The sequence below is a fragment of the Heterodontus francisci genome, chromosome 1 (assembly GCF_036365525.1).
Source record: "Heterodontus francisci isolate sHetFra1 chromosome 1, sHetFra1.hap1, whole genome shotgun sequence".
NCBI classification, from domain to species: Eukaryota; Metazoa; Chordata; class Chondrichthyes; order Heterodontiformes; family Heterodontidae; genus Heterodontus; species Heterodontus francisci.
The window spans coordinates 56,860,835-56,888,378 of NC_090371.1; the positions used below are offsets into that span (position 1 = coordinate 56,860,835).

The window sequence follows — 27,544 nt, forward strand, 5'->3', positions numbered from 1 at the left end:
CTGTCTTGAGGCTTCAGTTACTTCCGCGGGTCCCTGGAACTTTGCTTGAGAGAGGGAGGCCTTGATTCTCTTTGGTCTTCAAAAAGCATTCTGTGCCTTTCTGTGTCAGGCACAATTCAAAATGCCCCAGTCTTACTAGCAGGTCGTTCACGTGACCATCTCTTTGTTTGCAACAGCAGCTTCTTGAGGGTTGATGGATTTCAAAGCTTTCCGGACACTTGGTGGGGGGTGGAGTTCTGGCTCTTACACAGTCAAAGGATGTTCATCACTATTGACAATACCCATCTCACTAATTGAATCACTGGACACTTGCATTGTCTCTCTAGACAACTGTCTCTCAGAATGCAAATGTGCAGCCATGTTTTCAGCCACTGCTCTGTTGTCTTTTTTAAACAAGTTATGTTCAATGTCCAGTAACAGTTCAAAATAGTGTTACATATGAAATTAATATGTTTCTATTTGACAGGTGTGGTTTCTGTCGCACACTGGACTAATAATCCAGAGACGTGTGTTCAAATCCCACCATGAATTTGAGTTCAGTTAATTTAATAAATCTGGAATAAAATGCTAGTGTCAATAATAGTGACTATAAACTATCAGGTTGTTAAAAACCCATCTGGTTCGCTAGCGCCCTTTAGGGAAGGAAACTTGCCATCCTTATCCAGTCTGACCAAGGTGACTCCAAACTCTCAGCAACGCGGTTGATTCTCCGAATGTCCTCTAAAATGGCTGAGCAAACAACTCCGTTGTATCAAACTGTTTCAAAGGTTCTTAAGAATAAGACCAGATTGACAACCCAGCATTGACTCAGGCATTGGATTTAACCATGACAAAGGCACACCCTGCCTTGTTGAAACAGCAAAATTCATCTCATTAACATTCCCTAAAGGGCGCTAGTGAACCAGATGGGTTTTTAACAACCTGATAGTTTATAGTCACTATTATTGACACTAGCATTTTATCCCAGATTTATTAGGGCAGCACAGTGGCGCAGTGGTTAGCACCGCAGCCTCGCAGCTCCAGCGACCCGGGTTCAATTCTGGGTACTGTCTGTCTGGAGTTTGCAAGTTCTCCCTGTGACTGCGTGGGTTTTCGCTGGGCGCTCCGGTTTCCTCCCACAGCCAAAGACTTGCAGGTTGATAGGTAAATTGGCCATTATAAATTGCCCCTAATGTAGGTAGGTGGTAGGGGAATTGTGGGGATGTGGTAGGAATATGGGGTTAATGTAGGATTAGTATAAATGGGTGGTTGTTGGTCGGCACAGACTTGGTGGGCCGAAGGGCCTTTTTCAGTGCTGTATCTCTAAAATAAAATTTAAAAAAAACATCTGATGCCAAAATTAGGAGAGCTGTTGCACATAGTCATAGAACAGTTACAAATCAGAAGGAGGCCATTTGGCCTTTCGTGTCCATGTCTGCTCTCTGCAAGAGCAAATTATCTAGTCCCACTCCCCTGCCTTTTTCCCATTGTCTTGCAAATCTTTTCTCTTCAGAGAATTATCCATTTCTCTTTTCAAAGCTACAATTGAATCTACCTCCACAACAATCTCAGGCAGTGCATTCTAGATCATAACTACTTGCTGCATAAAAAGTTTTTCCTTATGTCATCTCTGGTTCTTTTGCCAGTCACATCCTTCTGATCTGTAACCATTATATGACTGTGCCCTCTGGTTCTCTGCCAAGGTGAGCAGTTTCTTCAAACTACTCTGTCTAGACCCATCATGGTTTTGAATACCTCTATCAAATCTTTTTCTCAATCTTCTCTAAGGTGAACAGTCCCAGCTTCACCAATCTATCCACATAACTTAAGTCAATGGAAACATTCTGGTCTTACATGCACCCTCTCCAGTGCCTTCACCTTCTTCCTAAAGTGTGGTGGAAGGTTATCGGGGGTAGGTACAAATGTGGAGTAATCAGTTCAGCCATGAACTTACTGAATGGCGGAGCAGGCTCAAAGGGTCGAGTGGCCTACTGATTTGCTGCTAGTTTGTATGTATGTTCGTATGGTGTCCAGAAATGGACACAATACTCCAGTTGAGACTGAACCAGCGTTTTATAACTTTCTTGCTTTTGTACATTCTGCCAGTATTTATAAAGCCCAAGAACCCATATGCCTTATTACTGCTTTCTCAACCTGCCCTGCCACTCAATGATTTTGTGCGTATGCTCACAGGATCGTACCTATCGGCCATGTCCCAGACTCCTCTATCACCATCCCTAGCAAACCTGTCAGTATACAGAGAGTGGCCCTGGGAGTCCTCAATGTTGATTCTGGACTCCATAACAGTTACATCACATCAAACAGGGGGAAGGAAACTTCCTACTGGTTACCACCCACCTCCCTCAGCTGATGAAAGAGTGCTCGTCTGTGTTGAACAGCACTTGGAAGAAGCACTGAGGTAGCAAGGGCACAGAATGTACTCCAGGTGGGTGACTTCAATGTCCATTACCAAGACTAACTAGCTTACACTGCTGCTGACTGAGTTGCTGAGTCCTGAAGGAGGGTGTTGTCAGACTGGGTATGTGGTAGGTGGTGGGAGAACCAACACGAGTGTTATGATGGTGCTTTGATATTTTTTTTTTTTGAGTACTCATGTTTCAGAATGATGGGCATTGTTTTATTTGGGAAAACTGAAAAAGATGCCATGGATTCTTTTTTCACTGGGGTCATTGAAAGGACACTGAGAGGTCTTGTTTGAAAACAGCATTTATTGGAAGTCTAAAATCAAAGCAAAGTGCTAGAAAAACTCAGCAGGTCTGGCAGCATCTGTGGAGAGAAGCAGAGTTAACATTTCAGGTCAGTGACCTTTCTTCAGAACTGACCTGAAACATTAACTCTGCTTGTCTCTCCACAGGTGCGCCAGACCTGCTGAGTTTTTCCAGCACTTTCTGTTTTTATTTCAGATTTCCAGCATCCACAGTATTTTGGTTTCAATTTATTGGAAGTCACCTGTCTTCAGATAAATACCCAGCAGCTGCTTTTTGACTTGAGGGAGATGTTTACAGAGAAGTGACAGGTCGACAATTATAGGGGTAAGGAGGCTTGAGTCTTGAGATATTGTTTTTGGTTTCGTTTTGGACAGTGTGTTGGAGTGTGAACTATTTTGAAGGAAGTTGCAGAAAACCAGCCAAGAGAGCAGTCACCATCAGCATCTTCCATCTCTTTGAGAACTTCCTGAGAAGTGTAAGAAATAGAGAAACTGATGCTGCATTTCTCTTGAGAAGCTTGCCAGAAACCCCATTGTTGCATTTCTCTTGGAAAGCCTGCCAAACTTATTTATTGTCGTCTAAAAAGAACTGCTCCAGAAAGATCCCAGTGACAGCCGTCTACGCGTGGTCGTAACGCCAAACCAAAAAGGGGCAACTGACATCTTTACAAATCTTTTTTATTTCTTCAAGAATTATCAAGTATTTGACCACCGTATTCTTTTACTGTTTTCTTTCTGTAACAGAGCTCGAAAGAAAAAATATCTTTATTTTTCGGTTAACCAGTATGGGTGGCTATGGTAAAAAAGTAACTTTCATATTTCAATCTGTGTTAATGCTTTGCTTTGTTATGGTTGTCTTGTTTTATAATAAACTGATAATTTTGTTGTTTATTAAGGAAACCTGGTTGGTGTATTTTATTCTGGGATAAAAATAGAGTCTATGATTGGTATTGGTAACTGGGTAAACATTTAAATATATGTTGTGACCTGTGGAGAAGTGGAACTAGAAAAGAAAGTGCACCCCCGCCTCTGTCGTAACAGTAGTCACCCTCATGGAATCATACCTTGCAGACAAGGTCCCAGATATCACCATCACCATCCCTGGGTATGTCCTGTCCCACTGACAGGACAGACCCACCGGAGGTGGTGGCACAGTGATATACAGTCGGATGGGAGTTGCCCTGGGAGTTCTCAACATTGAAGTCTCATGGCATCCGGTCAAACGTGGGGAAAGAAACCTCCTGCCGATTACCACCTACCTCCCCCCCCCCCCCCCCCCCGACGCCCTTCGACTGATGAATCAGTGCTACTCCATGTTGAACACCAATCAGAAAAAGCACTGAGGGTAGCAAAAACACAAAACATCCTCTGGGTGGGTGACCTCCATGTCCATCACCAAAAGTGGCTCAGTAGCACCACAACTGACCGAGCTGGCTGAGTCCTAAAGGACGTAGATAGCTGCTAGACTGGGTCTGCGGCAGGTGGTGAAGGAAAAACCTACTTGACTCCGTCCTCACCAGTCTACCAGTTGCAAATGCATCTGTCCATGACAGTATTGGTAGAGGTGACCACCGCACAGTCCTTGTGAAGACAGGGTCCTGTCTTGACACTGAGGGTACTCACCAGCGTGTTGTGTGGCACTGCCACCGTGCTAAATAGGATAGATTTCGAATAGATCTAGCAATTCAAAACAGGGCATCCATGAGGTGCTGTGGGCCATCAGCAGCACCAGAATTATATTCAGCCACAATCTCACCTAATGGCCTGGCCTATCCCCTGCTCTACCTTTACCATCGAGCCAGGAGATCAACCTTTGTTCAGTGAAGAGTGTGGGAGGGCATGCCAGGACCATCACCAGACATACCTAAAATGAGGTATCAGCTTGGTGAAGCAACAACCCAGGACTACTCGCATGCAAACAGCAGAAGCAGCATGCAATAGACCGAGCTGAGCAATCCCATAACGTAGGATCAGATCTAAGCTCTGCAGTCCTGCCACATCCAGTCGTGAATGGTGGACAATTAAACAACTGACAGGAGGAGGAGGCTCCAAATATCCCCATCCTCAATGATGGGGAGCCCAACACATAAGTGCAAAAGCCAAAGCTGAAGCATTTGCAAAAATTTTCAGCCAGAACTGCCGAGTGGATGATCCATCTCTGCCGCCTTCTGAAGTCCCCAGCATCACAGATGCCAGTCTTCAATCAATTCGATTCACTCCATGTGATATCAAGATATGGCTGAAGGCACTAGATACTGTAAAGGGTATGGGCCCTGATAACATTTCCACAATAGTACTGAAGACTTGTGCTCCAGAACTGAGTGCGCCCCTAGCCAAGCTGCTCCAGTACAGCTGTAACCCTGGCATCTACCCGACGATGTGGAAAAATTGCCCAGATATGTCCTGTACACAGAAAGCAGGACAAATCTAACCCAGCTAATTACTGTCCCCATCAGTCTACTCTGTCATCAGCAAAGTGGTGGACAGTGTCATCGACAGTGCTATCAAGCGGCACTTGCTCAGCAATACCCTGCTCATTGATGCTCAGTTTGGGTTCCGCCAGGGCCACTCAGCTCCTGACCTTATTACAGTCTTTGTCCAAACATGGGCAAAAGAGCTGAACTCCAGAGGTGAGGTGAGAGTGACTGCCCTTGACATCAGGGCAGCATTTGACTGTGTGTGGCGTCAATGGGAATCGGGGGGAAAACTCTCGGCTTTTTGGAGTCATGCCTAGCACAAATTAAGATGGTTGTGGTTGTTGGAGGTCAATCATCTCAGTCCCAGCACATCACTGCAGGAGTCCCTCAGGGTAGTGTCTGAGGCCCAACCATCTTCATCTGCTTCATCAATGACCTTCCCTCCGTCACAAGGTCAGAAGTGGGGATGTTTGCTGATGATTGCACAATGTTCAGCACCATTCGCGACTCCTCAGGTACTGAAACAGTCCGTGCCCATATGCAGCAAGACCTGGATAACATTCAGGCTTAGGCTGATGTGTGGCGTCAATGTAACTTGCCACTTAAGTGCCAGGCAATGACCATCTCCAACAAGAGAGAATCCAACCATCTTCCCTTGGCATTCAATGGCATTACCATTGAATCCCCCACTATCAACATCCTGGAGGTTACCGTTGACAAGAAACAACTGCACCAGCCATATAAATGCTTTGCTAGAAGAGCAGGTCAGAGGCTGGGAATTCTGCAGCAAGTAATTCACCTCCTGACTCTCCAAAGCCTGTCCACCATCTACAAGACACAAGTAAGGAGTGTGATGGAATACTCTCCACTGGCTTGGATGAGTGCAGCTTCAAAAGCACTCAAGCAGCTTGACACCAGCACAAAATGGCTACCTTAATCGGTACCCCTCTCTACCACCTTAAATATTTAGTTCCTCAACCACTGGTGCTCTGTGGCTGCAGTGAGTCCTGTCCAAAAAAGTTAACTGCAACAGCTTGCCAAGGCTCCTTTGACAGCATCGCTCAAACCTCTACTTCCTAGAATGACGAGGGCAGCAGGTGCATGGGAACACAGCTACCTGCAAGTTCCTCTCCAAGTCACTCACCACCCTAATTTGGAAATATATCGCCATTCCTTCACCGCTGTTGCGTCAAAATCTCTACCTAAACTGCAGCACGGTGGGAGTACCTTCACGTGGATTGGAGCAGTTGAAGAAGGCAGCTCACCTCCACCATCTCAAGGGTATTAAATTCTGGCCATATCAGTGGTGAATAAATTTAGAAGATAGTCAAAACATGTAAGCATGGTAATCAATGGAGGCTCAAGTTTTATAATTACCATATTGCTATCAGATCTGAGTGATGTTTTATTTACATCATGCCTAATTGAGTTATAATTTGTGTGCTCTTAAGGAAGATTAAGTTAACATGAAGTTTTGTTTAGACTTGCCTGTGAAGAAATACTGTGGTTGTATGCAGTGATTTGCTCAGTACATTGGCAGTCAGTTTCTCTTGTGTGAATGTTGTACAGTGGATGGACTCTTGCAGCTGGAGGCTGTACTTAACTGTCTTGGTTCTGCTCAGTTCCCAGTGCTAGAGAGTAAAGTTTAAAGTAGCTATCCTCCATGGCCTCATTCCACCTTAGAGTGATAGTCTCTAACCACACATTCCTGCCTGCATCCTCCATTCCTTAGTTTCTGGATGACTGCTCTATTGTGAGACACTAGTTCTTGTCATCTGAAATTCTCTATTAAGTTTGCTTTGTCTTGACACTTAACTCCATGTCTTCAAATTTCTTTTTAAAGAATCTTCTGTTGGATCATGTCTTTAGTCTCCCTCTATAAATGTCCTAATTTTTGCTGCTCAATGTACAGTTTTCCCTTCCTCATTTTAATGCTTGCAATATTTATGAAAAGGACTAGTGCAAAATGGTGTGCAGATCGCAAGTTGAGTGTGGAGATTCGACTTTGGTGAGTGGGGATTTTAAGTGTTATCTTTATAATAGTCTGGTCTGCAGATAGCATTTAACTGGGATTTATGATCTCGTTTAAAGTAGGGTTAAGAAAGTAAAGTAAGTTTCTTACAGTCTTAGGCAGGGATAAGCAGACTCTACTGCAGAGTAGCTGATAAATTAAGTAGCTAACTAGTCTAATCTGGTTGCTGCAGTTTCTGCTCTAAAAGGTATAAATACAGAGTTCTGAGTGCAGCCTACAAAAGGTGTGCAGATTGCAAGCTGAGTGTGGAGATTCGAGTTTGGTGAGTAGCGAGTTCAGTGAAGGGGGGAAGGAAGTCCTCCATTTTCTACTTTTCTCTCCTACTTTTTTAACCCTCCAGTTCTTGCTTCAGTGCAGTGGAAGGAGCTGTTTGGTGAGTGCCTGGTAAGCTATTCTACTTATAGTAAATAACCTGTAAAGTTATGGTATGGCAAGGCAGCTCTGCCCAGTGTAGTGTACAGCGTGTGGCATGTGGGAAGTCATGGACACACCATGTGTACTAGACAGATACATCTGCCGAAGTGTCACCGGCTGCAGAAGCTTGAGCTCCAGGTTTCGGAACTCGAGTGGCGGCTGGAGTCGCTGTTACGCAACCGCGAGGCGGAGGACTGTGTGACTAGCACTTTCAGTTAGGTGGTCACACCGCAGGTTCGTAACATGCAGGCAGATAGGGAATGGGTGATAACCAGGCAGTCTGAGAGAACCAGGCAGGAAGTGCAGGAGTCCCCTGATATGATCTCACTCGCTAATCGGTTTTCCATTTTGGATACTGGTGAGGGTGATGGCTCCTCAGAGGAGTGCAGTCAGAGCCAAGTTTGTGGCACCACAGTTGGCTTAGCTGCACAGGAGTGCAAGAGCGGTAGTGATGGGGGATTCGTTAGTTAGGAGAACAGATAGGCATTGCTGCGGCAATTGCCCCTAGTGTACGTAGATCATAGGAGAATTGAAGGAAGGTGGGGATGTGAGAGGTAAATGGGATTAATGTAGGGTTAATATAAATGGGTGGTTGATGATCGGCGCAGACTCGGTGGGCCAAAGGGCCTGTTTCAGTGCTGTATGACTCTATGAATCTATAAATGTGATTCCAGGATGGTGTGTTGCCTCCCTGGTACCAGGGTCAAGGATGTCACGGAGCGACTACAAGACATTCTTCTGGGGGAGGGTGAACAGCCAGAGGTCATGGTACATGTTGGTCCCAAAGACATAGATAAGAAGGGGGATGAGGTCCTAAAAGAAGATTTTAGGGAGCTAGGACGGAGATTAAAAAGCAGGTCCTCTAAAGCAGGTATCTCAGGATTACTCCCAGTCCCACATGCAAGTAAGCAAAGGAATAGGAGAATTGAACGATTGAACACGTGGTTGGAGAACTGTTGTAGGAGGAAGGCATCATATTTCTGAGATGTTGGGACCGGTTCTGGGGCAGGTGGGACTTGTACAAGTTGGAAGGGTTGGATCTTAGCAGGACTGAGCCGAATATCCTCGCAGGGAGATTGGCTAGTGCTGTTGGGGAGGGTTTAAACTAAATTGTCAGGGGGATGGGAACCTGAGAGGGAGCTCAGATTGGAGGGAAACAAAACTGGTTAATTGTCTGGGAACCAGGAGCAAGTATCAGAGAAATACCAAGGTGCACAGAATATTGGGGGAGATAGATAGCACGAGAGTAGGGAATAGTAAATTATTAGGTGGGATCAGAGTAAGCGTCTGAATCAGTGTTAATGTGCATGTATGCAAGTGCATGGAGTGTGGTTAATAAGACTGGTGCGATACAGGCGCAGATTGCCGTGTGGAAATATGACGTGGCTATAACAGAGACCTGGTTCAAAGAAGGGCAGTACTGGGAGTCAAATATTCCTGGATATAAGGTGTTCAGGAAAGATAGGAAAGGGAAAAAAGGGGGAGGGATGGCAGTATTGATTAAGGAGAGCATTGCAGTGCTGGAGAAAAAGGATGTCCCAGAGGGGTCGAGGACAGAATCAATTTGACTAGAGCTAAGGAACAAAAAAGGTACGGTTGTATTGCTCAGTGTTGTCTATAGGCCACTAGCTAGTGGGAAGGATGTGAAGGAACAAATTTACAAGGAAATTACAGAGCGGTGCAAAAATTAAAGGGTAGTTATAATGGGGGATTTTAATTATCCAAACGTAGACTGGGACAATAGTAGTGTAAAGGGCAGTGAGAGGCAAGAGTTCCTAGAGTGTGTTCAGGAAAATTTTCTACAACGGTATGTTGCTAGTCCAACGAGAAAGGAGGCACTGCGAGACCTGTTTCTTGGGAATGAGGTGGGCCAAGTGGATCAAGTATCAGTCGGAGAGCATTTAGGGGATAGTGATCATTGTATCATAAGGTTTAGGCTGACTATGGAAAAGGACAAAGAGCAATTCAGGGTAAGAATAATTAACTGGGGGTAAGGCAAACTTCAATGGGGTAAGAATGAAGCTGGGGCAAATAAATTAGAGTCAAAAGCTGGCAGGAAAAACGTTCCAAGAAGAGATAGTTCGGGCACAGTCGAGGTATGTTCCCTCGATGACAAAAGAGATAGAGATTAAGAAAAAGAAGACAAAGTGTGCTTATGACAGATGCCAGGTAGAAAATACTATTGAGAACCAGGCTGAATATAGAAGGTCCAGAGGGGAAGTGAAAAAGCAAATAAGGGAAGCAAAGCGACTGGCAGCTCACATAAAGGGTGTCTCCACAGTTTTCTATAGGCATATAAATAGTAAAAGGGTGGTAAGAGGAGTGGGGCCGATTAGGGACCAGAAAGAGGATTTACGCATGGAGGCACAGGGCATAGCTGAGGTATTAAATGAATACTTTGCATCTGTCTTTACTAAGGAAGAAGATGCAACTCAGGCAATGTTGAAAGAGGAGGTAAGTCGGACACTAGAGGGGTTTAAATAATTGATAAGAAGTGTTAAATAGACTGTCTGTACTTAAAGTGGATAAGCTGAGATGCATCCAAGGATACTTAGGGAAGTGAGGGTGGAAATCGCAGAGGCACTGGTCATAATCTTTCAGTCTTCCTTAGACTCGGGGGCTGTGCCAGAGGACTGGAGAATTGCAAACATTACACTCTTGTTCAAAAAAGGGTATAAAGATAAGCCCAGCAATTACAGGTCAGTCAGTTTAACTTTGGAGGTGGGAAAACCTCTAGAAAAAATAATTAGAGATAAAATCAGTCGTCACATGGACAAATGCGAGTTAATTAAGGAAAGCCACCATGGATTTCTTAAGGGAAAATCATGTTTAACTAACTTGCTGGAGTTTTTTGAGGAGGTAACAGAGTGGGTTGATGAGGACTGTGCTGCTGATGTGGTGTACATGGACTTCAAAAGGCATTTGATACAGTGCCACACAACAGACTTGTGAGCAAACTTATAGCTCATGGAATGAAAGGGACGGTAGCAACATGGATACGAAATTGGCTGAGTGACAGGAAACAGAGTGGATAGTTAATGGATGTTTTTCAGGCTGGAGGAAGGCTTGTAGTGGAGTTCCCCAGGGATCCGTGTTGGGACCCTTGCTTTTCCTGATATATATTAATGGCCTCGACCTTGGTGTACAGGGCACAATTTCAAAGTTTGCTGACAATAAGAAACTTGGAAGCATTGTGAACTGTGAGGAGGATAGTGTAGAACTTCAAAAGGACATAGACAAGTTGGTGGAATGGGCAGACAGGTGGCAGATGAAGTTCAATGCAGAGAAATGTGAAGTGATTCATTTTGGTAGGAAGAACATGGAGCAAATGTATAGAATAATGGGTACAATTCTAAAGTGGGTGCAGCAGCAGAGGGACCTAGGTGTATATGTGCATAAGTTATTGAAGGTGGCAGGACAGGTTGAGAGCGTGGTTAACAAAGCATACAGTGTCCTGGGCTTTATTAGTAGGTGCACAGAGGACAACAGCAAGGAAGTTATGTTGAACTTGTCTAAGACACTAGATCGGCTTCAGCTGGAGTATTGCGTCCAGTTCTGGGTGCGCACTTCAGAGGAGACGTGAGGGCATTAGAGAGAGTACAGAAAAAATTCATGAGAATGGTTTCAGGGTTGAGGAACTTCAGTTATGAAGTAAGATTGGAGAACAAAGAACAGTACAGCACAGGAACAGGCCATTCGGCCCTCCAAGCCTGCGCCGATCCTGATGCCTGTCTAAACTAAAACCTTCTGCACTTCCAGGGTCCGTATCTCTCTATTCCCATCCTGTTCATGTATTTGTTATGATGCCTCTTAAACGTCGCTATCATACCTGCTTCCACCACCTCCCCCAACAGCAAGTTCCAGGCACTCACCACACTCTGTGTAAAGAACTTGCCTCGCACATCCCCTCTAAACTTTGCCCCTCACACCTTAAACCTATGCCCCCTAGTAACTGACTCTTCCACCCTGGGGAAAAGCTTCTGACTATCCGCTGTCCATGCCACTCATAACTTTGTAAACCTCTATCATGTCGCCCCTCCACCTCCATCGTTCCAGTGAAAACAATCCAGTTTATCCAACCTCTCCTCATAGCCAGACCAGGCAACATCCTGATAAACCTCTTCTGTACCCTCTCCAAAGCCTCCACGTCCATCTGGTAGTGTGGCAACTGGAATTGCACGCAATATTCTAAGTGTGGCCTAACTAAGGTTCTGTACAGCTGCAGCATGACTTGCCAATTTTTATACTCTATGCCCCGACCGATGAAGGCAAGCATGCCGTATGCCTTCTTGACTACCTTATCCACCTGTGTTGCCACTTTCAGTGACCTGTGGACCTGTACGCCCAGATCTCTCTGCCTGTCAATACTCCTAAGGGTTCTGCCATTTACTGTATACTTCCCACCTGTATTAGATCTTCCAAAATGCATTACCTCACATTTGTCCGGATTAAACTCCATCTGCCATTTCTCCGCCCAAGTCTCCAACCGATCTATATCCTGCTGTATCCTCTGACAATCCTCATCACTGTCCGCAACTCCACAAACCTTTGTGTCGTCTGCAAACTTACTAATCAGACCAGCTACATTTTCCTCCAAATCATTTATACATACTACAAACAGCAAAGGTCCCAGCACTGATCCCTGCGGAACACCACTAGTCACATCCCTCCATTCAGAAAATCACCCTTCCACTGCTACCCTCTGTCTTCTATGACCGAGCCAGTTCTGTATCCATCTTGTTAGCTCACCTCTGATCCCGTGTGACTTCACCTTTTGTACCAGTCTGCCATGAGGGACCTTGTCAAAGGCTTTACTGAAGTCCATGTAGACGACATCCACTGCCCTTCCTTCATCAATCATCTTTGTCACTTCCTCAAAAAACTCGATCAAGTTAGTGACCCACGACCTCCCTTTAACAAAACCATGCTGCCTCTCGCTAATAAGTCCATTTGTTTCCAAATGGGAGTAAATCCTGTCCCGACGAATCCTCTCGAATAATTTCCCTACCACTGACGTAAGCCTCACCGGCCTATAATTTCCTGGATTATCCTTGCTACCCTTCTTAAACAAAGGAGCAACATTGGCTATTCTCCAGTCCTCTGGGACCTCGCCAGTAGCCAATGAGGATGCAAAGAAGTTAGGACTGTTTCCCTAGGAGAAGAGAAGGCTGAGAGGTGATTTGATAGAGGTATTCAAAATCATGAGGCGCCTGGATAGAGTACATGGGAACTGTTCCCACTCATGAAAGGATCAAGAACGAAATGGCACAGATTTAAAGTATTTGTTAAGAGAAGCAAAAGTGACATGAGGAAAAAAATTTTCACGGTGAGTGGTTAAGGTCTGGAATGCACTGCTTGAGAGCGTGGTGGAGACAGATTCAATTGAAGCATTCAAAAGGGAATGAGACAGTTGTATAAAAAGAAAGAATGTGCCGCGTTATGGAGAGAAGGCAGAGGAATGGAACTGAGTGAATTGTTCTTTTGGAGAGCCATTGCTGACACGATGGGCCGAATGGCCTCCTGCACCGTAATGAATCGAGATTCCGTGAAATTGTGCTTTTCCTGTCTGGCATGTCACCTGATAATGCAATGGCTGGTGTTTCTTGACGCTGAAGCACACTGGGCTCCAGTTCTGTATTACCTGGTGTGGATCTTTGAGGCCTACCAAACGCCTGAAGTCCTTGGTGCCCCAACCTGGGTCTGAAGTACGACTGGAACTCTGTCTGTGTGCAAGGCACAATGTATTTAAATGAGCCTCTGACTTTACACGAGGTCCATCCATCAAATTGTTGGTCATTAGAAGCCTCTTTTGGTTGGTTGCCATCTTCCTTCTCTCCTCCAAAAGGCTCTTAGTTTTAGGCACTGCTGGTGCAGGAAATCCTTGTAACCTATACTACTTGCTCTGAGCACTGTCCAATTGGGCTGCGTCTGCTGACAGCGTAACCACTAGGTGGCATAGTACTAGCAAATGCAGTCTCTTCCACTGAAACGTTGCTCTCTGCGACATCTCCGGCAGCTGCCAGGATTAAAGATGACGCTGCTCAATTTATCACAAAAAAACAAATTCAACCCGAAAATTCCCTCACTGGCTGCCATCGCCGCCTTCATTCTAGCCCCAACAGTCCCCCTCTCCCGACTGCCATTGCGCTTTTTTTTGCCATTCCCTCCTGCGCCCATCTTCTTGCTGCTTGCTCCCCACTGCCTTCGCTTAGCCACTCGCTCTGGCCTCGCCACTCCCACCCGTATCGCTCCCATGTTCGACTGTTCCTGCCGCGCTGCCTGAAGAAGTAAGGCAGGCTCTGATGGGTGACTGGGCAATGTAGGAGCAAGTGGGCGACAGGAGGGAAGTGGCGCTGCCTGGTGCTAGCGGCTGGAGTGTGGGGGGCGGGGGAAAGGGGGGAGCGAGCGGCCGAAGAAAGGGGTGGGTGGGGTGGGGGAAGTGAGGAGCAAGGAATGATTGGCCGAGGGGAGGGGAGCGAGCACTGGTGGGGTCTGGAGCGAGTGGCTGGGGGGTGGGGGGGAAGAAAGCGTCGAGGGCAGGAGTGAATAGCTGAGAGGGAGTGGGGAAGTGGGGAGGCCTGGAGCAAGTGACCGAGGAAAGAAAGCAACCAATGGGGCGGGAGCGAGTAGCTGAAGGGGGGAAGCGTGTGGTGGGGGGAGCGAGTGGCTAAGGGAAGATAGCGGTGTGGCGGGGATTGTGTGGGGTAAAGTGGCGATTGAAGCAGGGATGGTGGGACGGAGCGGGGTACTGTTCGGGTGAATGGAGACTGCTATTGAGGGGTGATGACATCATTGCGTGGTGACGTCATGTGCGTGTATGCGGGCATTAATGCTGGCAGGCTGACAAATGTTCGCATGAATTGATGATGTCCGCGATCGCACTGTGCATGCTCTGCGTTGTCAGGAGTCACTTTGGTCAAATTATGTTAACTAGGTGACTTCACCCTATACTGAGCCTACACAGGAGTTTAGTTCTTCCCCATCTGGAAATTCATGTGCAGTTCCATTGTAGGAACTGGAAAAAGTGAAACAAAAAAAGTAATTGCATTTATATATCGCTTTTCATGACCTCAGTATGTTCTAAAGAGCTTTGCAGTCAGTGAATTATTTTGAATTGTAGACAAGGGCAGCAGCCAATTTGTGTATAGCAATATCATGGTAATGAAATAAATGACCAGGTAATCTTATTTTGTTGGAGTTGGTTGAGGGATAAATTAGGGAATCATGACATGGGTTCTTTTACGTCCACTTGAATATGATGATAGAGCTTCAGTTTAGTATCTGCTCTGAAAGATACTCCCTCAGTACTGCACTGAAGTGCCAGCCTGGCTGATGTGCTCAAGTTCTTGGCGTTGTGCTTTAATGCATGACTCTGGCAAGAGTGCTATTGTTTAGCCATTTCGGGGTAACAAGACCATCCCGTTTTTGATTTCTCAAGTAAAATAAACAATTCTGACTTTTTTTTACTCCTAACCTTCTAAAGTTTTAATTTGTGCTGTCTGATATCAATATGAACTTTGTTTGGATTAACTTTGCCAAATCACTTCATAAATTTCAATTAGGTCACATCAAAGTCCCCACTTCCAAAATAAATTTAGCCCAACTGCCTTAATCTTTTCATATAACTGGAACGATCTTGGCAGCTTGCTTCTGTATTCTTTAAAGGCCTTCATCATATAATTAGATGACTGTAATTTTACAACATATTCTTGATGGATTGGCAAACACAATGCCCCTTATTGACACAATAGCACCATTTCATTTGACATCCTGTTGCTGTCACTAGTTCTGCGTGCTGAACCACATTGAATTACATCTGCCATTTTCTGACCCAGTTCCTAAAAGTTCTAAAATTTTCAAAATTTCCTTGCGTTGCTCATCATTTGCTCAGTTTAATATTTGCAAACTTGGAGATTCTGCTCATGATTCCATTGTATTAATGTCTTATGTGAGTTTAATTGGGTTGGGGGCAGAAGGAAAATTCTTTCACACTATTCCCTTAGATTTAAAAAAAATGTATAACCCTATTTTCACCCCATTATCGTTTCTATCTATTGCTTTCCCAAACGCATGAAAATAAAATTAACTATAATTTTAAGAAGTAAAAACAGAAAATGCTGCAAATTACTCAACAGGTCATGCAGTAGTTTTTTCCCCCAATGATGCTGCCTGGCTTGCTGAACATTTTCTGTGTTTTCTTCAGATTTTCAGCATCAGAAGCATTTTTCTTTAGTATCATTTTAAGGTGTGTCGTGCTCACGAGAAGTGCTGCGATGAAAATACAGAACCCAAATTGAGAGTTATAAAATTGACTGCATTTTTTGAAGAAAAATGTGCTGCAAAATGGCAGCAGAAGGTCAGATGACCTGAAGCAGGACATTCAAACTGTCTAGTAAGGACAAAAGGAAACGTTCCAGGCTAAGAGGTGTCAATTGCACCCATCCTGAACCAGTCAAGAAACATACCTTTATTAAATGGGTTCTTCTGAAACAAAGAAGATGTGAATTAGCCAGATCCTGGCCCATTTTTGGTCACCACAGGCAGGGGGTCCTGCATCTCCTAAAAAGAGGCAATGTGTGAGAGATTTGTACGGTAAAAGGTAGCTCCCTGGTGAGAGAGGCGAGAGGTCACAACATCACAAAAAGCCTGTCCAGCTGAGATCTGAGAGAGAGGCAGCAAAAACCAAAGAAGGAGCTCTGCTGTGAATTCTACCCAACAGATTGGTGTGGCAGAGAACTGAAAGTGACCACTGCCTCCAGACTGAAGTCTCAACCACCAGAAAATCTACAAACAACGCAGCCCTGCAACTTTAAAAGATAAGATTCCCAGAAGATTCAACAGGTTTACAGTGAATCCTGAGCACCTACCTCACTTCAAACCACTTACCCTTTTCCTATCTGTGTGCATGTGTGTCTGTCTGTGTGCGTGTACAAGTAAATGTGTGCGTGGGTGCGGTTGCGACTATTTCAGGAATGAATATTGTTCAATAAATAGTGCATGATAAAATTATTAATACCATAATGAGATTAAGCATTAAAGAAAGCACAGAAAAATTGGGTAGATATTATTTAGACAGTATCAATCTTTATACTCTCAGATGTAGTATCATTCAGTTTCATAGGAACATAGGAATTTTGGAGCAGGAGTAGCCCATCGAGCCTGCCCTGCCATTCAATACGATCATGACTGATCTTCCACTTCAATGCCTTTTTCCCACACTATCCTCCTATCCCCTGATTTCATTTGTATTTAGAAATTTGTCAATCTCTGCTTTAAACATACTCGATGACTGAGCTTCTGCAGCCCTTTGGGGTAGAGAATTCTTTCACAGTTCTTAACACGGTATATAATAAATAGGAACTAAGGAAAAAGGAAAAGAAGATTTGTATTTACAATGGGAGTTTCTCTCTATCTACCCTGTCTGTTCTCCTGAATATCTTGAATATTTCAATTAAATCACCCTGTAACCTTCTAAATTCCAGAGAGTACAACCCTGGTTTGTATAATGTCTCCCTGTAATTTAACCCTTGGAGTTCAGGTAGGGGGATCAGCCTGGCTACCTTTCCTGAACTTTTTTTTTTTACAGCTAGTTCAGAATGTTGAAGTTGGAGGCAGGGTGCAAGTACCTTATTCCTAAAGCCACGGATAATGCAATGCATAGTGAGACCTGGATGGAAGAATAACACATTTCTGAGAGGTTTGTACCCCCAAGATAACATTGCCATTTACTTGTATGCTTCCAATACTTCTAAATCATTGGCGGAGGGAAGGACAAGCAGAGGCGGGTAACTGGTAAAATATTATGTCCCTGCACTTGATAAATGTTGATCGGATGGCAGCCCAAGAATTGCTAAATTTGTGCTGGTGGCATAATTAGACACACATGACAATTGCAAATTGTAGCAAAGGGGAGATGGTGGCGTAGTGGTAATGTTACTGCACTAGTAATCCAGAAACTGAGGCTAATGCCTTGGGGATATGCATTCTAATCCCACCATGGAAGCTGGTGGAATTAAAATTCAGTTAATAACATTCAATGAATAAAAATATGGAATTGAAAGCTAGTCTCAGTTTCATGGCACCATTACTACCATTGATTGTTGTAAAAACCCATCTGATTCACTAATGTCCTTTAGGGAAGGAAATCTGCCATCCTTACCCTGCTCTGGCCTACATGTGAATCCAGACCCACAGTAATATGGTTGTCTCTTAACTGCCCTCTGAAATGGCCTAGCAAGCCACTCAGTTCAAGGGCCATTAGGGATGGGTTGCCAATGATGCCTAGATCCCTTGAGAGAATGGAAAAAAAAAGGAGGCATGGTTGGATCTGGAGAATGCAGTGGGCCAAGTGTGTTAGGTGTCAGGGAAACTTTTAGGGAACAGTGATCATAGTATCAGAAGTTTTAAATCCGCAATGTGGGGGGATAAAAAGGAACAATCTGGAGTGAAACTACTTCATTTTAAGGGGAGGTGGTGGCGTAGTGGTAATGTCACTGGTCTAGTAATCCAGAGCGTAGGCTAATGCACTGAGGGCATGGGTTCGAATCCCACCATGGCAGAGGGTGCAATTTGAATTCCATTAATAAATCTGGAATTAGAAGCTAGTCTAATGGTGACCATGAAACCAGTGTTGATTTTTGTAAAAACCCTTCTGGTTCATGAATGTCCTTTAGAGAAAGAAATCTGCCGTCCTTACTTGGTCTGGCATACATGGCACTCCAGACCCACAATGTGTTTGACTCTTGAATGCCCTCTAAACTGGCCTAGCAAGCTACTCCGTTCAAGGGCAATTAGGGATGGACAATAAATGCTGACCTAGTCCCACATCCTACAAAACTAATAAAAAACAAATTGGAGGAAGTCCAATTTCAGTGGTTTGAGAGAAGGCCTGTCCTGAGTAAATTCGAATTCAAGACTGGCAGGCCAAACTGTAATTGAGCCAATCTTTGGCCTCCTTATCTCGAGAGACAATGGGTAAGCTCCTGGAGGTGGTCAGTGGTGTGTGGAGCAGCGCCTGGAGTGACAGGCTCTTCCACAGGTGCTGCAGAAAAATTTGTTTGTCGGGGCTGTTATACAGTTGGCTCTCCCCTTGTGCTTTTGTCTTTTTTCCTGCCAACTGCTAAGTCTCTTCGACTCGCCACACTTTAGCCCTGCCTTTATGACTGCCCGCCAGCTCTGGCGAACGCTGGCAACTGACTCCCACGACTTGTGATCAATGTCACAGGACTTCATGTCACGTTTGCAGACGTCTTTGAAGCGGTGACATGGACGGCCGGTGGGTCTGATACCAGTGGCGAGCTCGCTGTACAATGTGTCTTTGGGGATCCTGCCATCTTCCATGCGGCTCACATGGCCAAGCCATCTCAAGCGCCGCTGACTCAGTAGGGTGGAGAAGCTGGGGATGTTGGCCGCCTCGAGGACTTCTGTGTTGGAGATACGGTCCTGCCACCTGATGCCAAGTATTCTCTGGAGGCAGCGAAGATGGAATGAATTGAGACGTTGCTCTTGGCTGACATACGTTGTCCAGGCCTCGCTGCCATAGAGCAAGGTACTGAGGACACAGGCTTGATACACTCGGACTTTTGTGTTCCGTGTCTGTGCGCCATTTTCCCACACTCTCTTGGCCAATCTGGACATAGCAGTGGAAGCCTTTCCCATGCGCTTGTTGATTTCTGCATCTAGAGACAGGTTACTGGTGATAGTTGAGCCAAGGTAGGTGAACTCTTGAACCACTTCCAAAGCGTGGTCGCCAATATTGATGGATGAGCATTTCTGACGTCCTGCCCCATGATGTTTGTTTTCTTGAGGCTGATGGTTAGGCCAAATTCATTGCAGGCAGCCGCAAACCTGTCGATGAGACTCTGCAGGCACTCTTCTGTGTGAGATGTTAAAGCAGCATCGTCAGCAAAGAGGAGTTCCCTGATGAGGACTTTCCGTACTTTGGACTTCGCTCTTAGACGGGCAAGGTTGAACAACCTGCCCCTTGATCTTGTGTGGAGGAAAATTCCTTCTTCAGAAGACTTGAATGCATGTGAAAGCAGCAGGGAGAAGAAAATCCCAAAGAGTGTGGGTGTGAGAACACAGCCCTGTTTCACGCCACTCAGGATAGGAAAGGGGTCTGATGAGGTGCCGCCATGTTGAATTGTGCCTTTCATATTGTCATGGAATGAGGTGATGATACTTAGTAGCTTTGGTGGACATCCAATCTTTTCTAGTAGTCTGAAGAGACCACGTCTGCTGACGAGGTCAAAGGCTTTGGTGAGATCAATGAAAGCAATGTAGAGGGGCATCTGTTGTTCGCGGCATTTCTCCTGTATCTGACACAGGGAGAACAGCATGTCAATGGTCGATCTCTCTGCACGAAAGCCACACTGTGCCTCAGGGTAGACGCGCTCGGCCTGCTTCTGGAACCTGTTTAGAGTGACTCGAGCAAAGACTTTCCCCACTATGCTGAGCAGGGAGATTCCACGGTAGTTGTTGCGGTCACCGCGGTCACCTTTGTTTTTATAGAGGATGATGATATTGGCATCGTGCATGTCCTGAGGTACTGCTTCCTGGTCCCAGCACAGGCATAGCAGTTCATGTAGTGCTGAGAGTATAGCAGGCTTGGCACTCTTGATTATTTCAGGGGTAATGCTGTCCTTCCCAGGGGCTTTTCCGCTGGCTAGAGAATCAATGGCATCACTGAGTTCCGATTTTGTTGGCTGTATGTCCAGCTCATCCATGACTGGTAGAGGCTGGGCTGCATTGAGGGCGGTCTCAGTGACAACAATCTCCCTGGAGTACAGTTCCAGGTAGTGCTCAACCCAGCGGTCCATTTGTTTGCGTTGGTCAGTGATTATGTCCCCTGATTTAGATTTGAGTGGGGCGATCTTCTTGATGGTTGGCCCAAAGCTCTCTTCATGCCATCATCCATTCCTCTGATGTTTCCGGTGTCTGAGGCCAGCTGAATATGACTGCATAGGTGTTGCCAGTAGTCATTTACGCAGCGCCTGGCTGTTCTTTGTGCAGTGCTTCTGGCTGCTTTAAGTGCCACGGATGTTAACTCGCTGGGGGCTTTCTTGTAGTTCAACAGTGCAGTGCGCTTAGCGGCTATGACAGGTTCCAGCTCTTCATTATGAGATTGAAACCAGTCTGCATTTCTCTTCGCACGTTTGCCGTAGGTGGTCAAAGCTGATTCATAGATGGCGTCTCGGATGTGGGCCCACTTGGTCTCGGCATCCCCTGTGGGAGTGTTTTGAAGGGCTGTTACAAGTGAATTTAGAAATTTTTGTAACAGATGTGGTTGAGAAATTCTGCTCGTGTTGATGCGCGGGTGGCCCTTCTGCTTGGAATGATGCAACTTCTTTGGTCTGAGTCTAACCTTGCTGCACACCAGGGAGTGGTCGGTGTCGCAGTCCGCACTGTGGAAGCTGCGTGTGATTTGAACACAGTTTAAGGAGGCTCGCCTTGTGACGATGAGGTCTGGCTGGTGCCAACGATGCGATCTTGGGTGCCTCCATGAAACCTGGTGACAGGGTTTAGTGTGAAAGAACGAGTTGGTGATGCAGAGGTTATGATAGGTACACAACTCAAGCAGTCTCTGCCCGTTCTCATTCATCCTTCCAACGCCATAGCGCCCAAGGCAGGAGGGCCATGAGTCATGGTCGGCCCCAACCCTGGCATTGAAGTCCCCCAGCAGGAACAGGTGTTAGGTGTTGGGGATGCTGCTAATGTTATGGAGTTCCTCGTAGAACTGATCTTTAGCTCCATGTGGGGAGCAGAGTGTCGGAGCATAGATGCTGAGGAGGTGTACTGGACCAGAGGTGGTGAGCAGTCGGATGGACAGTATGTGTTCCGAGCCATTTGAGGGAGGCTCTATCATGCTGAGCAAGGAGTTTCTGATGGCGAAGCCCACTCCATGCTGTCTTGGTTCTTCAGGATCCCTGCCCTGCCAGAAGAAGGTGTAGTCTTGCTCTGTTAGAGATCCACTCACAGGGAGGCGTGTCTCCTGAAGTGCTGCAATGTCTACATTGAGTCTACTGAGCTCGTTGTTAATGATGGCGGTCTTCCGAGAATCGTTGATTTGTGTAAGGTCTTGCGACAGGTCAGACACACAGTTCTGACGTTCCAGCTTGCAAAGCGAAGGGCTGGTACCTTCTTTCCTTTTTTCATGTTGTTTGGTGCGGTGTTGCAGTCCACCTTTCGGGCAATGACCCTGAGCTCCAAGCACCCATTGAAGCAGTGGACTGTGGCAGGACAGAACCTTATTGACTGGGGGCTTCCCAGTTTGAGGCGGGCGGTAGCTGTCCAGTGAGGTGCGATGACCTCTCCCACCGACAAAGGCAACCCATGGAGCCCAATCTCTACGCCAATTTAGCTGGACTTATAACCCGTAACTGCTGCCTTCCGTGTTGTTTCAGTTGCTGTGAGGCAACTATGGAGTGACCTCTCCATGGCACATGCCTGGGCGAATGTTTGGAGGTTGAGAGTTGCCCAATCGTCAAAATTCCCCTCTCGGCCTTTCTGGTGGGGTCCAAAGGAGTACAGAGCACGACGTTTGGCACTGGTATGGCTGCAGGAACTGCTGGAAACATGCCAAAGGTGACACATGACTGCCTACGGGGTTCCGCTCCGGACTTTCTGTTAGGGTTTACTCCCTTAGCCTTGGTCTCTCCCGAGACGCCCACAAGGCAGTGGGGTTGTTAGGGCCCCTACACAGGTGTAGGATGATGCCGGTGGGAGGAGGGGTTGCAAGGGGGAGGGGTGGAGGGAAGGGTGTGCGAGGGGGAGCTGGGAAGGAGGCTGTAAGGGGGTAGGGGGGGTTGCAGGGGAAGCGGGTGCAGGGGGAAGATGGTGTGAGGGGGGGTGCTGGGAAGGGGTTTTGAGGGGGGTGCGGGGGGGGGGGGAGGTGAGCTGAGAGTGTGGAGCTGGGAAGGGGGGGGGGGGGAAGGGAGGGAAGAGGGGGGTGCAGGTAATCCACTTCCTCAGTTCCCACCATCGATGCCTGGAAATCCCCTCCGCGTCCTTCGGGAGGTGAGCGACATCCTCGTGCGCCAGTACCAGCATTGCCAACAGTGCGCTGCTGATGCTCTCCGAGCCGTCTCCCGCGGGCGCTTTGAAGTTGCAGCCGAGGAGCCGTTCATCGATTTTTGGGTGTTCGGGGCACCTTTTCGCAAGGCTTCCCTAGGGTCCCGCTGCTCCTTCTCTTCAATGGACTTACCGCACGCCGTGGCTGCGGACACTCTGGACGGTGAAGACAGCAGGATCGGAGATCAAAGTATCACTAGCTGTACTTTTCAGTTTCATCCTGACTGCGATCAATTTCGTTGAGAAAACAAAGAGCAGGTATGGCTGGGGGAGGGCAGTGGGCCCAGGTAACATAAACTAGCTGTTAGCTTGTAGTTAGGGCTAAAATGAACTGATTAAGGAGCCAGGGGAGTTTAAACAGTTTAAGAGGGTAGATTTGGGGGAGAAAACACGAAGAATGGGAGCAGATGGCCATGGATAGATTTGAACAGCAAGGGAGCCTCCTCGGGAGCTTACAGCCCAGCAGCCATCTTACCACTACAATTGAACCATAGGCTTCCTTTAAACAGGAGATGGTTTGGATACAAAGGGGGAAAGGTAAGGCAACCAAAGCCAGAACTCCCTGGATGACAAAAGTAGAGTGAGATGAAGCAGTAAAAGGGTGCATATGATGGATGTTGGGTTGATAAGTGAGAACCAGGCTGACTATCGAAAGTTCATAGGGGCAGTAAGAAAGGAAATGAGAGGGAACAGAAGAGAGCATGAGAAGCTACTGGCAACTAACATAGAGAGGAGACCAAAAATCTTCAATAAGCATATAAATAGTAAAAGGTTAGTAAGAGGATGGGTAGGGCTGACAAGGGACTGAAAAGGGGATCTATGCATGAAAGCAGAGGGCAGGGCTGAGGTACTAAATGAGTACTTTGCATCTATTTTTGCCAAGGAAGAAGTTGTTCCCCAAGTCATAGTAAATGAGGAGGTAATTGAGACACTGGGCTAAAAATTGATAGATGAGGTATTGGAAAGGCTGGCTGCACCACAAGTTGATAAGTCACCAGGACCAGATAGGATGCTAAGAAATAAGGGTGGAAATTGCAGAGCCACTGGCCATAACCTTCCTGTTCTCTGTAAATACAGGTGGTGCCAGTGGACTGGAGAATTGCAAATGTTACACGCTTGTTCAAAAAAGGGTGTAAGGATAAACCAATCAACTACAGACCAGTCAATTTCACCTCTGGTGGGAAAGTTTTTAGAAACCAAAACAGATAAAATTGTCACTTCAGCAAGGGTGGGTTAATTAAGGAAATCTCAGATTTGTTCAGGCAAATTGTGTTTAACTAACTTGATTAAATTTGTTGATTAAGTAAATGGGATTTGAGGGTAATGTGATTGTCGTGTAAATGAACTTCCCAAAGATTTTTGATAAAGTGCCACTTAATAGGCTTATCGGCAAAGTAGAGACCAATGGGGGGCGGGGCGGGTGTGCAGAACGGATACTGGCAGCATGGATATGAAGTTAGCTGAGTGACTGGATGCAGAGAATAGTGAGAAATGATTGTTTTTCATACTGGAGGAAGGTATACACTGGTACTCCCCAGGGGTCTAGGAGCACTGTTTTTCTTGATTATATTAATGATTTAGACCTGGGTGTACAGGCTACAATTTCAAAATCTGCAGGTGACACAAAACTTGGAAGAATTGTGAACAGTGAAGAGAGGAGTAATAGACTTCAAGAGAACATAGGCTGGTGAAATAGGTAGACAAGTGGCAGATGAAACTTAATGCAGAGAAATGTGAAGTGATTCATTTTGGTAGGAAGGATGAGGAGGTGTAATATAAACTAAAGGGTACATTTCTGAAGGGGGTGCAGAAACAGAGAGACGTGGGGGCTTATGTGCCCAAGTTGTTGAAGGTGGCAGGACAGATTGAGAATATGGCCAGTGGCTCTGCAATTTCCACCCTTATTTCTCAGCATCCTATCTGGTCCTGGTGACAGATCAACTTGTGGTGCAGCCAGCCTTTCTAATATCTCATCTATCAATTTTTAGCCCAGTGACTCAACTACCTCCTCATTTGGTTGAAAAAGACATATGGGGTTCTGGTCTTTATAAATAGAGCTATAAAGTACAAAAGCAAGGAAGTCATGCTGAACCTTTATAAAACACTGGTTCAGTCTCAACTAATGTCCAATTCTGGGCACAGCACTTTAGCAAAGATGTGAAGATTTTATTGAGAGTGCAAAAAAGATTTACAAGAATAGTTCCAGGGATGAGGGACTTCAGTTATGTGGATAGATTAGAGAAGCTAGGACTACTCTCTTTAGAAAAGAGAAGGTTGAGAGGAGATTTGATAGAGGTGTTCAAAATCATGAGGGGTCTTGACAGAGTAGATAGGGAGAAACTGTTCCCTTTTGTGGAGGGGTCGAGAACTAGAGGACACTGATTAAAGGTGATTGGTGCTTTTGCCAAAGGTGACATGTGAAAACGTTTTTTTTTACATGGCGAGCAGTTAGGATCAGGAATGCACTGCCTGAGAACGTGGTGAAGGCAGATTGAATTGTGGCTTTCAAAAGGGAATTGGGTCAACACCTGAAGATAAATTTGCAGGGTTACGGGGGAAGGATGGGGAGTGGGACTAGCTCTTGCAAAGAGCTGCATGGGTTTGATGGCCCGAATGGCCGCCTGTGCTGTAACCATTCTATGATCTCAACATGTGTTGTGGTAATTCCTGGGTGTGCAGAAATTATATACCTTAAGAAATTCTACAGGGTTTCTGCAATAGTTGTATGATTTTGGGGCAGACAGGATTTCTCCCACCTAGATTGGGTGTTTTCATGTATAAAGTGGAGAGTTTTTAAACATTTGTTCTTGGGATGTGAGTGTCACAGGCAAGGCTAGTATTTATTGCCCATCCTGAATTGGTCTTGAGAAAGTGGTGGTGAGTTGCTTTCTTGAACAGCTGCGGTCCATGTCGTGCAGGTACACCAACAGTGCTTTTCTGTTGCAGTTTGATGTGACTGAGTGGCTTGCTACGCCAATTCAGAGGGCACTTGAGTCAACCTTGCTGTGTGTCAGGAATCAAGTGTGGGCCAGAACAGGTAAGGATGGCAGATTTCCTGCCCTGAAGGACATCAGTGAACCAGATGGGTTTTTACGACAATCTGGTAGTTCCATGATCTTTATTCATGAGATGAGCATGTTATTCCAAATGAATTAATAGAATTTAAATTTCCTTATCTGCTGTGGCGGGATTTGTTACTCATGGCTCTGGAGCATTCTTCCAGGCCTCTAGATTACTGTCCAGTAACAGTTTCGCTATGCTATTTTTACTATTTCGTGTGTGTAGTTCTGTTATGTTCCTGTTGATGGTGGTACTGTGTTGTCAATTCCAGTTTTTGAGCGCATCCTCACCAGGCAACTAATTGTATTGCAGTCCCTAATTAGCTCAATGCAGTGGTAGTGACTTTTTCTTTGCATGATCACAAGATGTTTGGCTCCTCTTTGCTCATCCAGGACAAACCCACGACATTGCCCAGACATTGCATCTAACTGCTACTTATGGCACTGGACAAGTTCTGCTGACTGTGTCAATGAGTCAGGGTCTAATAAGAGAGATAAAATTTCTATAAAATGTGGGTGTACAAACTGATAATTAAGCTTGCTTAACATGGAGTTAGGAGTTACTGAGTCAGCGGCGCTTGAGATGGCTTGGCCATGTGAGCCGCATGGAAGATGGCAGGATCCCCAAAGACACATTGTACAGCGAGCTCGCCACTGGTATCAGACCCACCGGCCGTCCATGTCTCCGTTATAAAGACGTCTGCAAACGCGACATGAAATCGTGTGACATTGATCACAAGTCGTGGGAGTCAGTTGCCAGCATTCGCCAGAGCTGGCGGGCAGCCATAAAGACAGGGCTAAATTGTGGCGAGTCGAAGAGACTTAGTAGTTGGCAGGAAAAAAGACAGAGGCGCAAGGGGAGAGCCAACTGTGCAACAGCCCCAACAAACAAATTTCTCTGCAGCACCTGTGGAAGAGCCTGTCACTCCAGAATTGGCCTTTATAGCCACTCCAGGCGCTGCTTCACAAACCACTGACCACCTCCAGGCGCGTATCCATTGTCTCTCGAGATAAGGAGGCCCAAAAGAAAAAAAGAAGAAAGAAGAAGAACATGGAGAGCTGGTCCTGCACATTTCGAATTGCAGATTCTTTTGCAGCAAAACGTGTTTGCTTGTTGTAAATAATAACCTTATGTTATTGAGAAGCAATTCGGTTATTAATTTAAACCATGTTATTTAAACTAATCTAGGTATTGGAAATATGTTGCACGTTGGTAATGCAATTTAAAATTGAATTATGCTTTTTAAGGCAATTTAAAAAGCAGTTGAGTACACTGGACACAGCAAAATATTTCCAAGCATTTTCAGCTAAAAGTGCCAAGTGATTGATTTTACTCAGCCTCCAGAAGTCCCCACCATCATATCTAGCCAATTTGATTCACTCCATGTGACATCGAAAATTAGCTGTGTGCACTGGACTGTAGTGCTGAAGATCTATATACCAGAACTAGAGATCTTCACAAAATCACAGAATTATTACATCACAGAAGGAAGTCATTCAGCTCATCATGTCTGCACTGGCTCTCCGAATGAGCAATTCGCCATTTTCCTGCCTTCTCCCCATAACCTGCAGATTCTTTCTTTTCAGATAACAGTCTCATTCCCTTCTGAATGCCGCTATTGAACCTGCCTCCACCACACTCTCTGGCAGTGCATTCCAGATCCTAACCACTTGCTGCGTGAAAAGATTTTTCCTCATGTCACCCACTGGTTCTTTTGCTGCTTACCTTAAATTTGTACTGTCTCATTGTTGTTCCTTTCATGATTGGGAACAGTTTCTCCCTATTTACTCTGTCCAGACCCCTCATGATTTTGAATACTTCATTCAAAAGTTTCTGCTCCCTGGA

General features: G+C 45.8%; 1 protein-coding gene across 7 annotated transcripts in view; it reads left to right on the forward strand.

Moving 5' to 3' along the window:
• Window positions 1-27,544, forward strand: part of LOC137369594 (WD repeat-containing protein 7) — a 928,502-nt gene that overhangs the window by 13,471 nt on the left and 887,487 nt on the right. For 3 of the 7 annotated variants that reach the window (XM_068030905.1, XM_068030937.1, XM_068030955.1), the window contains 2 exons: window positions 17,157-17,267; window positions 25,586-25,676. The exons of 2 other annotated variants lie outside the window; for them this stretch is intronic. The gene's annotated coding sequence lies outside the window, so the exon portion shown is untranslated. The remainder of the gene's footprint in view (window positions 1-17,156; window positions 17,268-25,585; window positions 25,677-27,544) is intronic. 2 more of the 7 variants (XM_068030929.1, XM_068030946.1) reach the window with 2 other exon arrangements.